Source organism: Amblyraja radiata, chromosome 37 (genome assembly GCF_010909765.2).
Source record: "Amblyraja radiata isolate CabotCenter1 chromosome 37, sAmbRad1.1.pri, whole genome shotgun sequence".
Taxonomy (NCBI): domain Eukaryota; kingdom Metazoa; phylum Chordata; class Chondrichthyes; order Rajiformes; family Rajidae; genus Amblyraja; species Amblyraja radiata.
In genome coordinates, this window is record NC_045992.1 from 18,537,309 (window position 1) to 18,560,262 (window position 22,954).

The 22,954-nt window shown below is 48.9% G+C and overlaps 2 non-coding genes across 2 annotated transcripts; both read right to left on the reverse strand.

Moving 5' to 3' along the window:
• Positions 1–18,772: 18,772 nt before the first annotated feature.
• Positions 18,773–18,844, reverse strand: trnad-guc. Its single transcript has one exon. It is a non-coding gene; the product is annotated as a tRNA-Asp (tRNA).
• Positions 18,845–21,876: 3,032 nt separating this feature from the next.
• trnam-cau lies at positions 21,877–21,948 on the reverse strand. Its single transcript has one exon. It is a non-coding gene; the product is annotated as a tRNA-Met (tRNA).
• Positions 21,949–22,954: the final 1,006 nt, after the last annotated feature.

A 22,954-nucleotide genomic window follows, 5' to 3' on the forward strand; every position in this document is an offset into this window, starting at 1 on the left:
GCAAGACAGTTTAAGCGCGAAAGAGGTGGTGCTGAGGTTCTTGAAAAACATTAAGGTCAGGGCTGGATTTAGATGAAGAGAGGCCCTAAGCTATTTCACATGTGAGCCCCACCCCCTCCCCCCCCCCCCCCACTCCCAATCCCCCGCCCCCACGACTCGAGGACCATGACTACCCGACAGTGACAGTGTGACACTTTTAGATCCAACTGTATGTTGTCATTAAATAGTTGGTTTTAAAATACAAATTGGATTCACCGCGGTGCGGGCGATGCCTTACCTGGATCGCCGTTTGAAACTCTGGGGTGTTAGGCCTGCTGCTTCAATATCATGGAGCTGTGGTTTGCGGAGCTCCCAGCCTCGGGCTGCGCTGATTTAAACATTGTGGAGCCCTGGGATCCCTTTGCCGAGGGCCGCCAGTGTGAATCTCCGCCATGCTCAGCCTGTGGACTTCGGGTGGTGCGGGAGGGAAGGAAAGAATTGACCAGAGAGTTGTGGAGGGAGCGGTCTTTGCGGAAAGCAGACAGGGGGGAGAGATGGGAAGATGTGGCGAGTGGTGGGGTCACGTTGAAGGTGGCGAAAATGACGGAGGACTAGTTGTTGTATTTGACGGCTAGTGGGGTGAAAGGTGAGGACTAGGGGGACTCTGCCCTTGTAACGTGTGGGGGGATGGGGACAGAGAGCAGTGTCACGGGGTATGGAAGAGACCCTATTGAGAGCCTCATCTATAGTAGGGGGGGGGGGGGGAGGGCCCGTTCCCTGAAGAAGGAGGACATTTCCGATGCCCTGGTGTGAAACATCTCATCCTGGGAGCAGATGCGGCGTAGACGGACGAATTGGGTGTAAGGGGATGGAGTCCTTACAGGAAGCAGGGTGGGAAGAAGTGTAGTCTAGATAGCCATGGAAGTCAGTGGGTTTATAGTGGATGTCGGTCAGAAGTCTAACACCTGCGATGGAGATCGTGAGGTCAAGGAATGATAGGGAAGTGTCGGAAATGGTCCAGGTGTATTTGAGTGCTGGATGGAAGTTAATGATGAAGCGGATGAAGTCAGTCAGTTGTGTGTGGGTGCAGGAGGTAGCACCAAAGCAATCGTCGATGTAACGGAGGTAAAGGTCGGGGATGGGGCCCTGGTACGCTTCGAACAAGGATTGTTCGACGTACCGACAAAAAGGCAGGCATAGCTGGGGCCCATGCGCATGCTCATAGCTACGCCTTGTATTGGGAGGAAATGGGAGGAGTCAAACGAGAAGTTATTGAGGGTAAGGACCAACTCCGCTAAGCGGAGGAGAGTATCAGTGGACGGGTATATGTTGATTCTGCGGTCGAGGAAGAACCGGAGGGCTTGGAGACCATCCTGGTGGGGGTTGGAGGTGTCGAGTGACTGGACGTCCATGGTGAAAATTAGGGGATGGGGGCCTAGAGAATGTAATGCCCGGAGACGACGGAGAGTGTCTGAGGTGTGTTGAACATAGGTAGGGAGGGATTTAACCAGGGGGGGGATAGGATGGAGTCAAGGTATGTGGAAATAAGTTCGGTAGGGCACGAATAGGCAGAGCCAATGGGTTTACCAGGACAGTCAGGTTAGTGGATTATGGGGAGAAGGTAAAATCGGGCCGTGCGGGGCTGGGGAACCATGAGGTTGGAGGCTCGGGGGGGGGCACGGAGCCGGAGTGGATGAAGTCAGTGATGGTGCTAGATATAGTGGCCTGGAAGAACGCTGTGAGGCGGAGGCTACGGTAGAAGAGCTCCAAGTCGTGGTGGGCGCGGAATTCATTGAGGTGGGGACGGAGGGGGACAAAGGTAATACCTCTGCTGCGGACCGACCGTTCGGTGTCGGAGAGGGGGAGGTCAGGGGAGATGGTGAACACCCGGCAGGGATGGGGGTTGGGGCCGGAGGAAGGCAAGTGGGTGGACTGGGGACAGGCGATGTGTGGTGGGTGGTGGGGGGGGGGGTGGTGGGTGGTCAGGGGGTAGGGGGGTATGAGGACTGTAATGTGGGCGGGGAAGAGCAGGCGTCACAAGTTTGAAGGGGATGGGGTAGACCCAGTGGAACAGCCACGGAGGTTACCAGGGTTAGGGGGACTAGCACTAGGACCCAGTGCAGTCAAACCCAGAGGAGTGGGAGTTAGCAGCGTGGAGGCTTCAGGCCTGCTGCTGGGTCCTGGTTGCAGGTAAGGCGACGGCTGCTGGCTGCTGGATGGCGGTGGAGTGACGAGGGTTGGCGGACCCGATGGTGGGGGTCCGCGGGGAGTAGAGTCCGGGTCGGCGGGCGATGCGTGGGAGGTCCCGGTGGGCGGATGGTCGGTGGGGCGGCGCGGTTCGGCCAGCCCGGTGCGGCGACGAGGTGAGTAGGGCGCAGTGCAGCGGCAATGTTGGGTGGGCCCAGTGCGAGGTGGGTCGGCCAGGTGCGGGTGCGAGGTGGATAGGCCCCAGGTGCGGCGTCTAGACCAATGTTGTTCGTTTCTTTATGAAATTAAACAAATTCCAGGGAACTGTAGTCTGGTGAACTACACGTCCGTGCCGTGGAAACAAATGGAGCGAACTCTCCGAGATAGGATGTACTCCTGTTGTACCCGAATATGGTATCAACTTTATCTGTTTTGTAGTAAATGCCTACTATTTTCTGTGTGCTTAAGCAAAGCAAGAATTTCATTGTCCTATACAGGGACACATGACAATAAACTCACTTGAACTTGAACTTGAACTTGAAATAAGCCTTTGTTCTAACCCAAGGCTCTCATGACTATGGTCAATCATTTCAAGTTGTCACTCCTCCAACGGCTGAATAAACACTACACATCTTAGTTCCTTATCAAGCTAGAGCAACGTTTCTCAACCGCGGTTCCCCGGAGCGCTGGGGTCAGCGAGAAGTCGCTAGGGATTCAAATTGAAATAGTGAAAGATAGGCTAATGGAATGTAAATGCATTTTTGAGTAATTTTTGTGTTTAATTTCATATTCGTAATTCTCCGGCTATATTACCCATTTCGATCCTCCCGCTGCATAGTCCCTCACATTCTCCCCTCCTCCCTTATGCGCTTTCATCCCCTTCTCTCCTCTGTTCACTCTCCCCTGTGTCTCTGCTCTCCATCTTTCACTGTTTCTGTCTTTCTCTCACCCACTGTGAGTCGTTCCCCTCTTCCAATTCAGCATTCTCCCTCTCTGGTTCTTCGCTCGCTCTTCTTTCTACCTCGCTCGTATCCCTCGCTATCTCACTATCCATTACCTATCTCCGAATTATTTATTGCGCTCCTTCCTTTGCCCTCGCCTCTCTCACCCCATCACTCCGCTTGATGTTTGGCCTCCTCCTCCTCTCTCTTTCTATCCATCACATAGACCCATCTTGGCCGTGCAACTCTCACTCTCCCTCCCTCCCGTCCCCACAGGTGGGTGATATACGATGCTGAGAACATCTTTTCCATTTATAAAGCGCCACAAAATCTTGATACATGTACATCTACAAAAAGTCACAAGGTTCGATCTTCGTGCCACATATTTATTGCTGGGACATGTTGGTCGGTGTTGGTAGGTTCGGCCGAAGGGCCTGTTTCCACGCCATGTATCTACAGTATCAGCGCGGACATCCGCAGACACTGTTGGACGGTTGGGCATGGCAATGAAGGAGTGAGGAAGGTGAGTCGTATATAACTTTGGAAATAAACGGATGAAATAGGACCTACTGTCTACTGAAGTGTCAGTGTCGGGTGGGTGAGGCCGATCTTAGGGTAGGGAGTCAATGACGCTCAAACACATAGGGAGATTACAAGACATGAACCACGTTCAGCATGGAGATCGGAAGGTGGTCCTTGGTGGAAGAGCACGCTCAGATGTGGGAGATTGAAGGATCATTCTGGGCATTTTTATTTCAGACGGACCACGTTCAAGAAGCATGTCGGGTCTGCGGTGGGAGATGGGACTATTGGTGGCAAGGCGGAGTTTGCCCAAGACCTGTCCCCACTGCGGAGTGATACTGCACAAACGGTCCCGGAGTGGAGTTCACATCAGATGGGTTCCCATTGAAGATGAGAATGGGCAAATTGGTACTAGGTCAGACTTTGCTCCAGAGTAGTCTCCACTATGCAGGGAGGATTTGTTCTTGGCCGGACTTTACACCAGACTGTGTACGTAGTCGGGACGACAGGGCAAATGTGCATTTCTCACTGTGAGGGGATTGAGGTCACGGAACCGTGGCCCTCGATGTGATCATCCGCCCAGGAAAATCTGGTGGTGAATGCGAGGATCACGAGCACGGCCAGAGAGGCTGCATCCGCCTGTAGGATGCTCTCATCGCGCGCATTTATTCATGAGCCGGAGCACTGAAGCGAACGGATATTTCACCGCTCCCTTCATCTGCTCTCTAAACTTGGACTGGGTGGCCACGTAAATAAATGTGTTCGTGCAGCAGCTGAGATCACTCAGCAAATTCCCGACGTCGCCAGCGATGTGAGTAGTAACATTCGGACCTTTTGAATTTCCTCTGATTTTATTAGCGACGAAGTATGAAACCAACGTCAGCCATAGTACGGTGAAGCTGCCGGAGATGGCGAAGAGTAAAACCACAGACTTTCTCCTGCTCTCCATCTCCGGGTCACTGCGGCTCTCCCCCTTGCTCAGACCCCTCAACCCCTAACAGACTCGACTAGTCACTAAAATGTGGCGGACTGTCAGACCATTGAGCATTAGAATTACAACGAAAGGGACGAGCGGGTTGGAAGCCTTGTTGAAGTAGGTAAATGCATCCCATCCGGGGTTAGCTTTAACACTGGCCAACGTTTTACAGCCCCATGGGACATTGTCGATGATCCTAGCGGGTACACTTACGAAGTAGAAAGGGACGTTTTTCAGAAGCATCAGAACGCCGGCTGTTGCGAGAACCGCGGCCGCAGTTTTCCCGGTGCAATATTTTGTTTTCAGCTTCTGGCAACAAATGGCGACAAACCGATCAAACGTGAAAGTGACGGTGAACCAGACAGAACAGTCTCTAGCTGCATACATTAGCACCAGGGTAACACACAACACAGGGGTGATGGCCAGGAAACTCCACCGAAAGTAATATATTCGGATCTGATACAAAATGACCTCGATGAAGAGGACCAGTAGATCGGACGCTGCCATGGCCACCAGGTAGCGAGTGGTGCAGGTGGAGAGGCCGCATTTTCCCCGGGACAGAATCACAATCGCCATTAAATTCACTGCAGAAAGGGAAGTGAACGGATACTGGGCATTGGAGTCATAGTCATGGAGTGATACAGTGTGGAATCAGGCCCTTCGACCCAATTCACCCACAGCGGACAACAATGACACAGCTACACCAGTTCCACTTGCCTGCGCTTGATCCCCATCCCTCCAAACCCGTCCTATTCATGTACCTGTCAAATCGTTTCTTAAACGATGGGATAGTCCCAGACTCAACTATACCCTCTGGCAGCTTGTTCCATACACCCACCACCCTTGTGTGAAAAAGTTACCCCTCGTATTTCTACTAACTATTTTCCCCTTCACCTTGAACCTTTGTCATTTCGTCCCCTATTCCCCTGCCCATGGCGAAATACTATGTGCCACTACCCGATCTATTCCTCTCATGATTGTGTACACCTCTATAAGATCTCCCCTCATCCTCCTGCGCGCCATGGAATAAAGAATAAAGAATAATGGCAATATTCTCGTAAATCATTTCTGAACACTTTCAAGCTTGACAATATATTTCCAATAACAGTCCGATAACATTCAGAACTGAAGACAATATTCGAGAAGCGGTCTCACCAACGTCTTGTACAACTGCAACGTGACCTCCCAACTACTATACTCAATACACTGACTGATGAACGCCAAAGTGCTAAAAGCCTTTTTGACCACCTTATCTGCCTGTGACTCGACCTTCAAGGAAATATGCACCTGTACTACTAGATCCCTCTGCTCTACAACACTACCCAGCGGCCGACCATTTACTGTGTAGGTCCTGCCCTGGTTCGACGTCCCAAAATGCAACATCTCACACTTTTCTGCATTAAATCCCATCAACCATTCTTTCGCCCACCTGGCCAATCGATCCAGATCCGGCTCAATCATTCACAACCATCTTCACTATCTGCAAAACTACATTTGTATCATCAGCAAACTTGCTAATCTCGCCCTGTGTGTTCTCATCCAAATCATTGATGTTGATGACAAACGGTAACGGGCCCAGCACCGAACCCTGAGGCACACCACTAGAGACAGGCCAGTCTGAGATGCAAACTTTCAACATCACCCTCTGCTTCATTCCATGGAACCAATTTTCCATCCATTCAGCAATCTCTCCTTGGATCCCATGCGATCTAACTTTCCAGAGCAGCCGACCATGCGGAACCTTGTCAAATGCCTCACTGAAATTCATGTAGACAACATCTACAGCTCTGCCCTCATCAACCTTTTTGGTCATGTCTTCAAAATATTCAATCCGAATGTGAGACACGACCTCCCACGTACAAAACTATACTGACTATCCCTAATCAGCCCTTGCCCATCCAAATGCCTGTATAACCTATCAATCAGAATACTCTCCAGTAACTTACCAACAACAGATGTTAAGCTCACCGGCCGATAGACCCCAGCAGTTTCCTTGCAACCCTTCTTGAAAAGAGGCGCAACATTTGCCACCCTCCAGTCATCCGGCACCTCTCATGTATTTAAGGACGATTCGTAAATTTCTACCAGGGCTACCGCAATTTCCTCTCTAGTTTCCCGCAATGTCCTAGGATATATCTGATCAGGTGCTGGAGATTTGTCTGGGATTGTCCTCTATGCTACCCGACCGAGCGATCTCCTGGTTCATTGTCTGCCTTCCTGATATCCGTGTTACTATACTCCTTAGTTACCGGAACTCCTCCAGGGGTGCACTTGATCCCAGCTGCCTACACCTGTCCCATGCATCCTTCTTGTTTTTGATTAACGCCTCAATTTCACTCGTCAGCCAAGCTACACATCCTTAGCTTTCTTCAGTACACTTTTAAAAACATCCCACGGCCGATGTTCCTTTCCCCTCAAATAACCTGCACCAGGGAACTTGAGCGAGACCACAAGATGGCGCCTGCCTGCGGAGCACCAGAACAGAAAAGGTTCACCTCCAACTTCTATCAACTCACCTGGATCAGGGAAACGGCAGTAATCGGTGCCGTTTCACACAAGCTGCTTGGGCAGCTGAAAGCGCTGGCAATTTCGCGAACTCCCGCAACTGCGGGAACCACGCTTTAACATTTCCCACGCTGGCTGTAAAACTCCCGACCTGACTGAGGATCCCAGGTACGGTACCTGGAGACCCGGGGATGATCCCCAGAGCCGACGGGCTGATCTCCCAGAAACAATGAAGCTGGAGCTGCCGACTTTGGGAGAACCACCGTTGTAACGGAGCTGGCGCTGCCGTCTGTGAAGGAATCCCCGTTGCAACGGAGGTTCGCAGTAACAACAGTAAACACAGTACCTGGAAACAAAGGGGAAGCCTCCATTGTGTCCGGAAACATGGCCGACGGGCAGGACTTCAGGTCAGACTGAAGCGCAGGGGACATCGGCCCCCTCTCCCTACTCTCCTACTGGCCAACGTACAGTCCCTTAAAAATAAAGTGGAGAACTTAAGGGCAAGGCTGCTTCATCAAAGGGAGCTGAGGGATTGCTCTGTGTTCTGTTTCACAGAGACATGGCTCACCACCAGCTCCCCAGACTCAGCGGTCCAGCCTGAAGGTTTCTCCATCCACCATATGGACCGCACACTGGCATCTGGTAAAGGGAGAGGAAGGGGCGTCTGCGTCATGGTCAACTCTGCGAGGTGCTCATACGTGGCAGTCCTGTCCAACTCCAGCTCTCCGGACCTGGAACATCTGGCGGTGAAATGCCACATACGGCTTAAGAAAACTTTCCTGAACACTTTCGAGGAATTGCGCCCCATCTAAACATTTCACGCTATGATCTCCCAGTCTATATTGGGAACGTTAAAATCCCCTATTATAACAACCTTATTCCGCCTGCAGCTCTCTGCAATCTCCTGGCACATTTGTTCTTCTAATTCCCGGTGACTATTCGAGGATCTGTAGATCATCACTTTCTTGTTCCTCAGCTCCACTCATATGGCCTCACTCGACGATATGGGTCCATTACTGAACTTGTTCTTGATGGCTGACTCAGCATAACTCATCTAAAGTTCAAGAGTGTTGGCCTTCTCAAAATCTATTCAAAGAAAACACCATCAACAGCGTTTCTCCTGTCTGGCCTGCTATTAATATCCTCAAGGAACTCCAGCAGACTCGTCAGGCAAGATCTACCCCACAAAACCATACTGACTTCGACCTGGTTCATCGTGAACTTCTAAGTACCTCGTAACCTCATCCTTTGTAATTGACTCTAAAATATTACCAACCACCGAAGTCAGGCTAACCGGCCTGCAGTTTCTATTCTGCTTTGCTGCCTTCTTGTACAGCGGGGTGATATTCACAATGTTCCAATCTTCAGGAACCACCCTAACTCTAGTGATTCTTGAAATATCACAACTGAATAATGCCTCCTCAACTTCTGAGGCTACCACCCTCGGACCCCAGTGGTGCAGTCCATCCGCTCCAGGTGACTTATCCACCTTCAGACCTTTCCGTTTTTCCAGCACCTTCTCCTTAGTAATCGCCACTCCACAAACTTTCAACCACTGAGTCTCTCGGACCACACGCGCACTACTGGTGTCTTCCACTGTGAAGACTGATGCAAAACAGTTATCCAATTCCACTGCCATTTATTGATTTTCCGTTATCACTTAGCCTGCATTATTTTCTAGCACCCCAACGTCCAGTCTTGCCTCTTTTTTTACTCTTCATATATCCATAGGAACTCTTGCTATCCACTGTTATATTATTGGACATCTTATATTCGTACTTCATCTTTTCTCGCAGTATTGTTCTTTCAGTTAAGTGTTGTTGTTCTTTAAAAGCATCCAAATCCTCTGATTTACCTCTAATCTTTGCAATGTTCTATGCCTTCTCCTTTGCTTTTATGTTGTCCTTGACCTCCCTTGTCAGCCTTTGTCGGCTTATTCATCCCTGGAATCTTTCTTCCTCTTTGTAATGAAATGATCCTGCACCTTCCAAATTATTCACAGAAATACCTGTCATTGCTGCTAATCTTTGCTAGCTCCTCCGTGCCTCGGTCGGCCAATTCACTCAGCGGTATTACCGACACATCCGGTTTCACCTGTTCCTTTTCTAATTGGAGGTTAAATCTTATCATATTTTGGTCATTACCTCCGAGTGGTTCCTTTACCTCAAGTTCTCGTATAAATGCACAACCCAAAATGTAGCCTTATCCCTGGTCGGCTCCACTATAGGCTGCTCGAAATGCACTCTGCAAATGATCTCTCTTGGGGTCTAATGCCAGCCTGATTCTCCCAGTCTACCTTCATATTGAAATCTCACATGACCAACGTAGCATTGTTTTTCCTACAAGCTGATTTTATTTCCTGATGCACTTCTACCCTATCTCCTGCCTTCTGTTCGGGAGCCTGTAAATAACTACCATTAACGTATTTTTTACCCATGCAGTCTATCGCCTCTACATCTTCTCATCCCATTTTCTAGAGGGAAGACAGGGAAGACTTGGAATCTGACAGCAAAATGGCTCCGTTAATTTACTCATACCACAATGAGTTCAGGTCGGTAACAACACACGTCGGTAGATCCGCGATTAATGTTTCAGGTGATTGATGCAATTATTGACCAACAGGCGATGGTATCCGACTGTGACAGACTCCATTGTGAGACTCCATAATGAAACTCCACTGTGAAATTCACCCCATTGTGAACTTCACAAAGTAAACCCCTCTCATTCACACATCTCCGGATAGCTCCCTTTCCCGAGCAGTGAGGCAACTCAAGGCAAGGTGCCACTGAAGTCAAGAACAACATTCTAGTGGGTCTCGAGATTGACAAGAATAGGGAGTTGGTGTCTGATAGAGAGGGAGCACGGTGATAAATTAAAATAAATTCGGCGTGAATTCATAGAAACATAGAAACATAGAAAATAGGTGCAGGCCCTTCGAGCCTGCACCGCCATTCGATATGATCATGGCTGATCATCCAACTCAGTATCCCATCCCTGCCTTCTCTCCATACCCCCTGACCCCTTTAGCCACAAGGGCCATACCTAAATCCCTCTTAAATATAGCCAATGAACTGGCCTGAACTACCTTCTGTGGCAGAGAATTCCACAGATTCACCACTCTCTGTGAAAAACATGATTTTCTCATCTCGGTCCTAAAAGACTTCCCTCTTATCCTTAAACTGTGACCCCTAGTTCTGGACTTCCCCAACATCGGGAATAATCTTCCTGCATCTAGCCTGTCCAACCCCTTAAGAATTTTGTAAGTTTCTATAAGATCCCCCCTCAATCTTCTGAATTCCAGCGTGTACAAGCCGAGTCTATCCAGTCTTTCTTCATATGAAAATCCTGCCATCTCAGGAATCAGTCAGGTGAACCTTCTCTGTACTCCCTCTATGGCAAGAATGTCTTTCCTCAGATTAGGGGAAAACGTACAAACTCCGTTCAAACAGCACCCATAGTCGGGTTCGAACCCGGGTCTCTGATGCTACAAGTGCTGTAAGGCAGCAACTCTACCGCTAGGCCACCGTGCCACCCTACGGAGAGGATTAATATCACTGACATTCGTGTACACCGATCATCATTTGGGAAACTTGCAAAAATGATCAGCATCAGGACAAAACATTAAGACACGGATTTATAACAAAATAATTATTCTGCTCACTTACCAGGGACTCCAACGACAGCAACGATCACGTACAAGAAAAAGAAAGGTCATTGGCCACACTCCAATCTTCAGAATCCTTACCGCTCGCAAACGATAATTCATGTATCTCTGCCAGGATTCCAATGATTTAATCTCTTCCTTTCCGCAGTTTTCCTGGTATATCTGATCTGGTCCCCGAGTTGTTTCGATCTTTGTAGGATGCACAACATCTCTTCCATGGTACACCACACCAAGACCTTTGCATTGTCCTTTTGGAGATGCCAACTTTTCATGTTTTTGCCCACGGTAAGAAAATCGTATAAATATCCATCGAGGACCGCTCACATCGCTTGCAGCAGCTAGGGATAGATGAACACAATCATCGAGTATTAGGCATCCGACGGCTTAAGCATTACATTCTTCAATATCAGCTACCCAATGGTTGGAAATTTAACCTCCAACTTTCGGTCCCAGTAATATGTTGTGGGAAAGGTTAGTGGACAGAACAGGCAGGTGAAAGGCGGACAGCGAGGAAGGATGATTGGTTTAAACTACACGTATTTTAATGCAGGGAGCTGACGAGTAAGGCAGATGAGCTTAGGGCATAGAGAGGGTACGAGTGAATGGGACATTGTACCCATGACTGAAACCAGGTTAAGGGAGGAACAGGACTGGCAGCTCAATGTTCCGGGGTGCAGGAGACAGGGGTAAGGGAAAAAGAGGGGGAGGGGTAGCATTGTTGGTCAAGGAGGATGTCACGGCTGTGATCAGAGGTGAGAGTAAGGACGGTTCGTCTATATGGGTGGAGCTGAGAAACAAGAAAGGGATGATCACCTTGATGGGGTGCACTACAGACCCCCGACTAGTCAACGGGAAATAGAGAAACAAATGAGCCATGAGATTGCAGACAGGTGCAGGTCAAACAAGGTTGTTGTGGTAGGGGATTTTAACGTTCCCAATATAGATTGGGTAAATCATAGTGTGAAGGGTTTAAATGGGGTGCAATTCAACAAGTGTTCAGGAGAGTTTTCTTAAGCAATATGTCGAGGCCTCCACATCGTGAGAGGGCAACGCTGGATCCAGTATAGGGAAATTGCGAAGGGCACGTTAATTAATTGTTTGTGGAGGAGCCTTTTGGGTCCAGTGGCCACAGTTCAATTAGGTTTAAGATAGGCATGGATAAGGACGGAGTGGGTCCACGTGTTAAAATGCTCAACTGGTTTACGAATAAGACTGACACGCAGGGGAATCCGACCCCCTACCGTCACAGCTTTTTCCCAACACCCATCAGGCTATCAAACTCCACAAAACACCATGTTGGCTACACTATTTGGACGACAGATGGCGCAATGGGCTAAGTGTTCGGCTGGCAACCGGAAGGTAGCCGGTTCGAATCCCGCTTGGAGTGCATACTGTCGTTGTGTCCTTGGGCAAGACACTTCACCCACCTTTGCCTGTGTGTGAATGTGTGTGAATGTGTGTGAGTGATTGGTGGTGGTCGGAGGGGCCGTAGGCGCAGAATGGCAGCCACGCTTCCGTCAGTCTGCCCCAGGGCAGCTGTGGCTACAGAAGTAGCTTACCACCACCGAGTGTGACTGAGGAATGAATTAATAATGCGATGTAAAGCGCCTTGAGTATTAGAAAGGCGCTATATAAATCCCATCCATTATTCATCATTATTACACTCGGATTCTGGCTTTTCGAAACTAATTTTGGGGTTATTCATTATTTGTTTTAATATTATCTATTGTCTTTTCCGGTTTATGGTGCTACTGCAAATGAGCATTTAGTTGTCCCATTGTCTGCACATGTGACAATAGACAATATGTGCAGGAGTAGGCCATTCGGTCCCACGAGCCAGCACCGCTATTCAACGTGATCATGCTGATCATCCACAATCAGTACCCCGTTTCTGTCTTATCTACATATCACATAACTCCGTTATCACTAAGAGCTCTATCTAACGCTCTATTGAAAACATCCAGAGAACCAGCCTCGACCGCCCTCTGAAGCCGAGAATTCCACACGCTCACAAATCTCTGTGTGAAAAGGTTTCCCCTCATCTTCGTTCTAAATGGCTTACCACTTTTTCTTAAATTATGGCCCCTGGTTCTAGACTCCCCCAACATTGGGAACGTGTTTCCTGCCTCTAGCGTGTCCAAGCACTTAATAATCTTGTATGTTTCAATAAGATCTCCTCTCATCCTTCTATTCCAGAGTATACAAACCCAGCCGCTCGATTCTAACAACATATGACAGTCCCGCCATTCCATACCGGGAATTAACCTTGTGAACCTACGCTGCACTCCCTCAATAGCAACAATGTCCTTCCTCAAGTTCCGAGACCAAAACTGCACACAATACTCCAGGTGGGTTCTCACTAGGACGCTGTACAACTGTAGGAGGACCTCTTTGCTCCTATACTCAACTCCTCTTGTTAGGAAGGCCAACCTGCCATTCGCTTTCTTCACTACCCGCTGTACCTGCATGCTTACTTTCAGTGATTGATGGACAAGGAACCCCAGATCCTGTTGTACTTCCCCTTTTCCCAACTTGACACAATTTAGATAATAAGCTGCCTTCCTGTTTTTGCCTTCAAAGGGGACAACTTCATGTTTATCAACATTAAACTGCATCTGCCATGCAGTTACACCTAAGGTACTGGAAGAGAGAAGGTGGGAGACAGTGAGAACGGGAGGGAAGCATGGAATGCCAACGTCCCCGGGGGTTGTACCTCTTGTGAACAGGTTCACCCACTTAGAAGCTGTCGGGACAGAAGAGGTGTTTACACTGGGCGGCGGACTGGCTTGTGATGCGAATAGGGCTGTTGAGCCAAAACCAAAAAGGCCTAAGGCAGGCAACGCCATTGTAGTAGGAGACTCCATTGTGAGAGGTACGGACAGGGGTTTCTGCGGCAACAGACGGGATGCGAGGATGGTGTGCTGCCTTCCTGGTGCCAGGATCCAGGATGTCACGGACAGAGTGCAGAAAATCCTCAATGGCGAAGGTGAACATCCGGAAGTGGTAGTGCATGTCGGCACAAACGATGTCGGAAAGAAGGGGATGAATATTCTGCAGCGTGACTTTAGAGAGCTCGGAAAAATGCTGAAAAGCAGGACCTCCAGGGTTGTTATCTCCGGTTTGCTTCCAGTTCCCCGTGCTGGCGAGAGCAGGAACAGGGAGATACGGGACCTGAACGTGTGGCTGAGGAACTGGTGCACGGGGCAGGGATTTAGATTCTTAGATCACTGGGATCTGTTTTGGGGTAAGGGGGAACTGTACAAAAGGGACGGATTGCATCTTAACAGGTGTGGGACCAGCATTCTGGCAGGCAGGTTTGCCACTGCTACACGGGTGGTTTTAAACTGAATAAGGGGGGTGGGGTGTCGAATGGGCTAGTGGAGGATGGAGTTAAAGGGAAAGGGTTTCTTAAATGTGTGAGCGTAGAGACAGAGGGGTGTAAAATGAGGGTAGAAGCAATAGGTAGCAAGGTGAAAAGTAAAAGTGGCAGGCCGGAAAATCCAGGGCAAAAATCAAAAAGGGCCACTTTTCAACAAAATTGTATAAGGGGTAAGAGTGTTGTAAAAACAAGCCTGAAGGCTTTGTGTCTCAATGCAAGGAGCATTCGTAATAAGGTGGATGAGTTGAATGTGCAGATAGCTATTAATGACTATGATATAGTTGGGATCACGGAGACATGGCTCCAGGGTGACCAAGGCTGGGAGCTGAACATCCAGGGATATTCAATATTCAGGAGGGATAGAGAGAAAGGAAAAGGAGGTGGGGTAGCGTTGCTGATTAGAGAGGAGATTAACGCAATGGAAAGGAAGGACATTAGTTTGCAGGATGTGGAATCGGTATGGGTAGAGCTGCGAAACACTAAGGGGCAGAAAACGCTGGTGGGTGTTGTGTACAGGCCACCTAACAGTAGTAGTGAAGTTGGAGATGGTATCAAACAGGAAATTAGAAATGCGTGCGACAAAGGCAAAACCGTTATAATGGGTGACTTCAATCTACATATAGATTGGGTGAATCAAATTGGCAGGGGTGCTGAGGAAGAGGATCTTTTGGAATGTATGCGGGATAGTTATCTAAATCAACATGTAGAGGAACCAACGAGAGAGCAGGCTATTTTAGACTGGGTATTGAGTAATGAGGAAGGGTTAGTTAGCAGTCTTGTTGTACGTGCCCCCTTGGGCAAGAGTGACCATAATATGGTTGAGTTCTTCATTAGGATGGAGAGTGACATTGTTAATTCAGAAACAATGGTTCTGAACTTAAAGAAAGGTAACTTTGAGGGTATGAGACGTGAATTGGCCAAGATTGACTGGCAATTAATTCTAAAAGGGTTGACGGTGGATATGCAATGGAAGACATTTAAAGACTGCATGGATGAACTACAAAAATTGTTCATCCCAGTTTGGCAAAAGAATAAATCAGGGAAGGTAGTGCATCCGTGGATAACAAGGGAAATCAGGGATAGTATCAAAGCGAAGGATGATGCGTACAAATTAGCCAGAAAAAGCAGCATACCGGAGGACTGGGAGAAATTCAGAGACCAGCAGAGGAGGACAAAGGGCTTAATTAGGAAAGGAAAAATAGATTATGAAAGAAAACTGGCAGGGAACATAAAAACTGACTGCAAAAGTTTTTATAGATATGTGAAAAGAAAGAGATTAGTTGAAACAAATGTAGGTCCCTTGCAGTCAGAAACGGGTGAGTTGATCATGGGGAACAAGGATATGGCGGACCAATTGAATAACTACTTTGGTTCCGTCTTCACTAAGGAAGACATAAATAATCTGCCGGAAATAGCAGGCGACCGCGGGTCAAAGGAGTTGGAGGAATTGAGTGAAATCCAGGTTAGCCGGGAAGTGGTGTTGGGTAAATTAAATGGATTAAAGGCCGATAAATCCCCAGGGCCAGATAGGCTGCATCCCAGAGTACTTAAGGAAGTATCTCCAGAAATAGTGGATGCATTAGTAATAATCTTTCAAAACTCTTTAGATTCTGGAGTAGTTCCTGAGGATTGGCGGGTAGCAAACGTAACCCCGCTTTTTAAGAAGGGAGGGAGAGAGAAAACGGGGAATTACAGACCAGTTAGTCTAACATCGGTAGTGGGGAAACTGCTAGGGTCAGTTATTAAAGATGGGATAGCAGCACATTTGGAAAGTGGTGAAATCATTGGACAAAGTCAGCATGGATTTACAAAAGGTAAATCATGTCTGACGAATCTTATAGAATTTTTCGAGGATGCAACTAGTAGCGTGGATAGGGGAGAACCAGTGGATGTGGTGTATCTGGACTTCCAGAAGGCTTTCGACAAGGTCCCACATAAGAGATTAGTTTACAAACTTAAAGCACACGGCATTGGGGGTTCAGTATTGATGTGGATAGAGAACTGGCTGGCAAACAGGAAGCAAAGAGTAGGAGTAAACGGGTCCTTTTCACAATGGCAGGCAGTGACTAGTGGGGTACCGCAAGGCTCAGTGCTGGGACCCCAGCTATTTACAATATATATTAATGATCTGGATGAGGGAATTGAAGGCAATATCTCCAAGTTTGCGGATGACACTAAGCTGGGGGGCAGTGTTAGTTGTGAGGAGGATGCTAGGAGACTGCAAGGTGACTTGGATAGGCTGGGTGAGTGGGCAAATGTTTGGCAGATGCAGCATAATGTGGATAAATGTGAGGTTATCCATTTTGGTGGCAAAAACAGGAAAGCAGACTATTATCTAAATGGTGGCCGACTAGGAAACGGGGAGATGCAGCGAGACCTGGGTGTCATGGTACACCAGTCATTGAAAGTGGGCATGCAGGTGCAGCAGGCAGTGAAGAAAGCGAATGGTATGTTAGCTTTCATAGCAAAAGGATTTGAGTATAGGAGCAGGGAGGTTCTACTGCAGTTGTACAGGGTCTTGGTGAGACCACACCTGGAGTATTGCGTACAGTTTTGGTCTCCAAATCTGAGGAAGGACATTATTGCCATAGAGGGAGTGCAGAGAAGGTTCACCAGACTGATTCCTGGGATGTCAGGACTGTCTTATGAAGAAAGACTGGATAGACTTGGTTTATACTCTCTAGAATTTAGGAGATTGAGAGGGGATCTTATAGAAACTTACAAAATTCTTAAGGGGTTGGACAGGCTAGATGCAGGAAGATTGCTCCCGATGTTGGGGAAGTCCAGGACAAGGGGTCACAGCTTAAGGATAAGGGGGAAATCCTTTTAAACCGAGATGAGAAGAACTTTTTTCACACAGAGAGTGGTGAATCTCTGGAACTCCCTGCCACAGAGGGTAGTCGAGGCCAGTTCATTGGCTATATTTAAGAGGGAGTTAGATGTGGCCCTTGTGGCTAAGGGGATCAGAGGGTATGGAGAGAAGGCAGGTACGGGATACTGAGTTGGATGATCAGCCATGATCATATTGAATGGCGGTGCAGGAGCGAAGGGCCGAATGGCCTACTCCTGCATCTAATTTCTATGTTTCTATGTTTCTATTTGCCCACTCACCCAACCTGCCCAGGTCATCCTGCATCCTCATAGCATCCTCCTCACAGTTCACAATGCCACCCAGCTATGTGTCATCTGCAAATGTTCCAATGTTACTTTTAATCCCTTTTTCCAAATGATTAATATATATTGTAAATAGCTACGGTCTCAGCACCGAGCCTTGCGGTAACCCACTAGTCACTGCCTGCCATTCTGAAAGGGACCCGTTAATTCCTACCTTTTGCTTCCGGTCTGCCAAACAATTTTCTATCCATGTCAGCACCCTACCACCAATACCATGTGCTCTAATTTTGCCCACTATTCTCCTATGTGTGACGACGCCAGCGGAAACGCGGGGCTGGAGACCGCCAGCAGAGCCGCGGGGTTGGAGAACGCCAGGAGAGCCGCGGGGCTGTAGAGCGCCAGCAGAACCGCGGGGCTGGAGAACGCCAGCTGATCCGGCCGCGCGGCTGGAGAACGCCAGCGGAGCCACGGAAGCGCGGAGCAACGGAGCGGCAGAACATCAGGGAAGAGGGTAACTAGAGGTATGAAAAGTTACGGGACAAAGCAGAGATTACTCTAATGAACCAAAGAGCCCACAATGATCCATTGTTGGCAGAGGAAGAGGTAAAAATGAATGGATAAGAACAGTGAAACTATCAAAACGACTGGGGTGGGGGAGGGACGGGGAGAGAGATGGAATGCAAGGGTTACCTGAAATTAGAGACATCAACGATCATACTTGCTGTGTTCTTAGGAATTACTTTAGATTTATTTAAGACGTTTCATTATTAGAGCAGGGGGTTCCCAACTTTTTTCGTCCCGTTTACATACAAACATAGAAACATAGAAAATAGGTGTAGGAGGAGGCCATTCGGCCGTTCGAGCCTGCACCGCCATTCAATATGATCATGGCTGTTCATCCAACTCAGTATCCTGTACCTGCCTTCTCTCCATACCCTCTGATCCCTTTAGCCACAAGGGCCACATCTTACTCACTCTTAAATATAGCCAATGAACTGTCCTCAACTACCTTCTGTGGCAGAGAGTTTCAGTGATTCACCACTCTCTGTGTGAAAACCCCTGGCAACTTTTCGAAAGTAAACTTACCCTCACCCTGATGTGTTCAGTAATTGAGTTTACACTTCTACCATAATAAAGCAACCGACAACGGGGAAATTTTAAAATACTGTTTTTAACATTATTATTTTAACTTCCAGAATCAATACATTTATCCCAGGTTGGGAATCCTCGCTCTAGATCCTTGACCTCCTTGCTGGAGTGAAGGAATGGGTGACGTTCCGGTTGACTTCCTTCTTCAGAGTAGATTCGATTAATTTGGCATTATGTTATACACTGATATTGTGGGCCGAATGGGCCTGTTACATTATATTATATTATATTAATTCGGAATATTCAATATACCGATCAGTTCAGGAAAAACATATTTGATGCTGTCAATGTTTATAAATCAAGATGTGCAAAACACACATTGGAATTCCAGTTAAATTTAGGACGACGAAAACGTTCTCCCCGTCGGGGAATTGAACCCCGGTCTCCCGCGTGACAGGCGGGGATACTGACCACTATACTAACGAGGAACCACCATATGTCTTCCGTTGTGAAGCAGTATAATGTATGTAGGTGGAAGGGGAGGGGGAGAAGGAGATGTGGATGCGAGTCGAAGAGGAAAGTGGGAAAAAGTGTTGTTTGTCGGTTAGATACATAAGGTTGCAGAATTTCATGTTAATAGCCTTAGATTTTCTTTTACCAAAAACCTGCAACTTTCAGACATTCACTTCTCACTGTTGGACTTGTGTGCTCTCGGTTTCTTCCGCGATCCGGTCACTTATTCAAGGTCATGCTCGTGTTGAATTATATAATCAAGAGGCGCTTTCATTTTATAAACGCATGTAACCGGAACTACGAGTCGTACTCTCTATTTGCCGTCACAAGCAGCAGCGGGACTGTGCTCGAGCCACAGAGTCACACTGCACTGGAGACGGTTCCGTTCCCCACTCGCCGATGGAATAGTATAGCCTGCCTTCTCTCTGGTTTACACCGAGTGCCGAAGATAGACACAAACAGCTGGAATAACTCAGCGGGACAGGCAGCATCTCTGGAGAGAAAGAATGGGTGACTGAATGGGGAAGTCTGAAGAAGGGTTTCGACCCGAAACGTCACCTTTTCCTTCTCTCCAGAGATACTGCCCGTCCCATTGAGTTACTGCAGCTTTTTTATCTATCTTCGGTTTAAACCAGCATCTGCAGTTCCTTCTTACACCCAGTGCCGTCAGCTACCTGTCTATTTCCCCGTGGACTCTCTTTCCTCACTCTCCCTCCACTCCGACATAGACTTCCTCCAGAACAAATTCCCTTCGGTCCACTATTTCCATGCCGACCAGATATTGCTCATCTACTCGCATCCCATTTCCCACCACCTGTCCCGTAGACTACTACCCTTCAGTGATTATCAGAGATATCCCCCTTGTTCTACCCATTCCCCGCTCCCCCACTCTTCCGGCTACTGAACATGAACGTGTTTATCTCTGTATCAAAGTTGCAATGAAGAACACAGGAGTTGAACCATTGGCTCCACCATTTCCTGTTCTATACCATGGGGAGATGTTATGAGGAGAAAGCAGGAGAATGGGGTTAGGAGGGATAGATAGACCAGCCGTGATTGAATGGCGGAGTATGTTTGATGGGCCAAATGGCCTAATTTTACTCATATCCCTGATAAACAGAACGCAGCTTCATCAAGTCAAGTTAAGTTGTATCAGTAAAGTGCAAGTGAAATTAATTTGCCAGCAGCGGTACGATTTTAAAAAAACACACAATGCACAATGAAAATTTAACACACACATCCACCACAACATTCATCACTGTGGTGGAAGGCACACAAATTGGCCAGGCCTCCTCCATTTTGCCCCGTGGTCGGGACCTCAACCCTCCGCAGTCGCCGCTGCGGGCGTCCAGATGTTCAGACAAGATAAGTCCAGATGTGTCCTGAATCGGTGCATCACCACCGGAGACTTGTGCTTCAAGTTGGTGTAGGCCGCAGGCCGGCGGTGGAAGATCTAAAGTCCCCGCCGCGCCGCAGCAAGAAGCATCGCAGAATGCAGGGCCGGCGGTCGGAGTTCCTCTCCAGGAATCCCAGGCGAGGGACCCCGCTTCAGACGGTAAGTCCCCGCCGCGCCCGCGGTAGAAGTATGCCGCGAGTCGGCGGTCGGAGCTCCTCTCCTCCCGTGTCCCCAACGAGGGATCGCTGGCACCGGACGCCGCGCCAACTGGAGCTCCGCAGACCGCGGCTTCAAGCTGCCGCGGGACAGCGAACGGAGCGCTCCGCTCCGGCGACCTCCGGCGAGGGCTCGCCCTCTCCGCGACAAAAGCGACCATGCTGCGCCCCCTGCTAAAGTCCCGGGCACGTCTCCGGGAAAGGCCGCACTGATCCTCGATGTTAAGCCACGGGGGAGGCGACATGGAAAAGGTTGCCTCTCCCTGGAGGAGGCGACCGAAACGGTTATCCCCTTAACCCTCCCCCACCATATTATACATTGATTGGTCATCCGCCGAGCACAACGGGGAACATGGTGTCACCCACGGATTCTCCAATAAAACTCATAAAATGGTGCAATGGAGTGAAGCGTTTGTTGTAATAGGAATTTCACCCGAATTAAACGAAATATGTATTGTACACGCGTGGTTTTGGCGGCGCGACTCACCCGTTGCAGCGGCCCCTACAGCCTGTCTGTCTTTTTTTTTTTTTTGTCTAGTTAAATGTAGTGTTTGGTGTTTTTTAACACTGGTTTTAAATGTGTATATGTGGGGGGCGGGGGGGGGGGAGCAGGGGGAAACCGTTTAAAATCTCTTCCCTGTCTGGGAGACCCGACCTTTTCCCTGTCGGGTCTCCGTTGTCGTTGGGGCCTAGCACCGTGGAGCGGCCTCCAACCTGAACGACCCGGGGACTCGGGAGACTGCGGAGCAGCGGACTACTCACCATCGTGGGGCTGGCCGGCCTCGGAGCGTGGGGAGCAGTGGTGACTCGCTGCTGCGACTCGACTCCTGGGGCTCGGAGGCTCCAGCAACGCAGCCGCAGGTCCGTTGGACTGGGACATCGGGAGCTCACGGGTCCGGGGGGAGAGAGAGACCGCTTCCCGGAGCTCCCGCAACGCGACTTCTCCAGCCGGTGTCGCGGGGTTGGAACGACCCGGAGCGGGGTCATACATCGCCCGGCACGGCTTCATGGCCGTGGGACATTCCAGCGCCCGCCGGGGGCTCCAACTTCGAGACTTCTAGACTGGGAGCGGGGCCGTAAATCGCCCGGCACGGCCTAAAATGGCAGTGGGACTTATCATCGCCCGCCTGGGGCTTCGACATCGGGAGAGACATGGAGAACAGGGGAGAGAAAAGACTTTGCCTTCCGTCACAGTGGGTTCACTGTGATGAATATTTGTGTGAACTAAATTGTGTGTATGTCTAGGAATTGTCTTTGTTTGTATGGCTGTGGAAACAGAATTTCGTTTGAGCCTCACTGAGGCTCAAATGACAATAAATTGTATTGTATTGTATTGTATTGTATTGTATTGTTGTGTGAACGGACGGTATTTTCTCAAAAGTATCCATTGATAGAATAGCAGAGGATGGTTTCGATCCATCGACCTCTGGGTTATGGGCCCAGCACGCTTCCGCTGCGCCACTCTGCTCTGACAGAAGTATTTTTTCTCCATCTTCCTTTCTTTATTTCTTACTCTCCATATCATCCCGTTGTTGTGATTGTGCTGTCTGCCCCGCTCGGATACACCGTCCCAGAGGTTTTCGCAATGAACGTCCTTTAAATTATCTAAATTACCCTATTCCTGCAGCCCTGTTGTTGAATATTCTGTTTATCTTGCTCTGTGTCTCTCCCACATTCATTCGGGCCGATCTTGCGATCACACTTCAATGTAAAAGCAGCGGGCACTGACTGAGCTGCAGCCGAGGATTCACCACACCCGGCTGTTTATTTTGTCCAATCCCCAGATCCCATTAATTTCCCAACCCCGTCAATGCGACTAACTGGATATCGGATTCCTTCAGTGTTGAAGGGCCTGCAGATCACGTTGACTCTTTGTGGAACTTACCCGGTGTATTCACAAGTTCACTTTAAGTGCAACACATCCGTCTACCGGGTTTCACACTTGGCGACCTAACGGCTGCAGTAAACACCGGAGCAACAAGGCGGGAGCAGGTAGTGACAATGTGCAGCAGCGGAGTACCGCAGGACCCAGGGAATCTCCCGGCTAAAGAATGACGGCGATCAGTTAGACTGTTCTCCCGGCTGTGACTCGCCCGTTGCACCCGCGGAGAGACAAAAAATGAATTGAATTGAATACATTTTATTAGCCAAGTATGTATACAAACAAGGAATTCGCCTTGTTGGCTTGTTCGCAAGTAACTACACGATATACAGTGGACAATTAAAAAATAAAACGCTGGAGTAACTCAGCGGGACATGGAGTAACTCTGGAGAGACGGATTGGGTGACGGATACAGTAGTTGAAGTAGAAGGAGTCCTTGGACGGAGTCGTGGTAGTGGCGGGTGAGGGGGGGCGGGGGCGGGGGCGGACGGGGGGGGAGGGCATTGGGACAGGTGTTGCATCTCCTGCTGATGCATGGGGAAAGTAACTGAGAAGGGGGAAATTTGAGTGGGAACAAAGTAGTGAGTTGAGT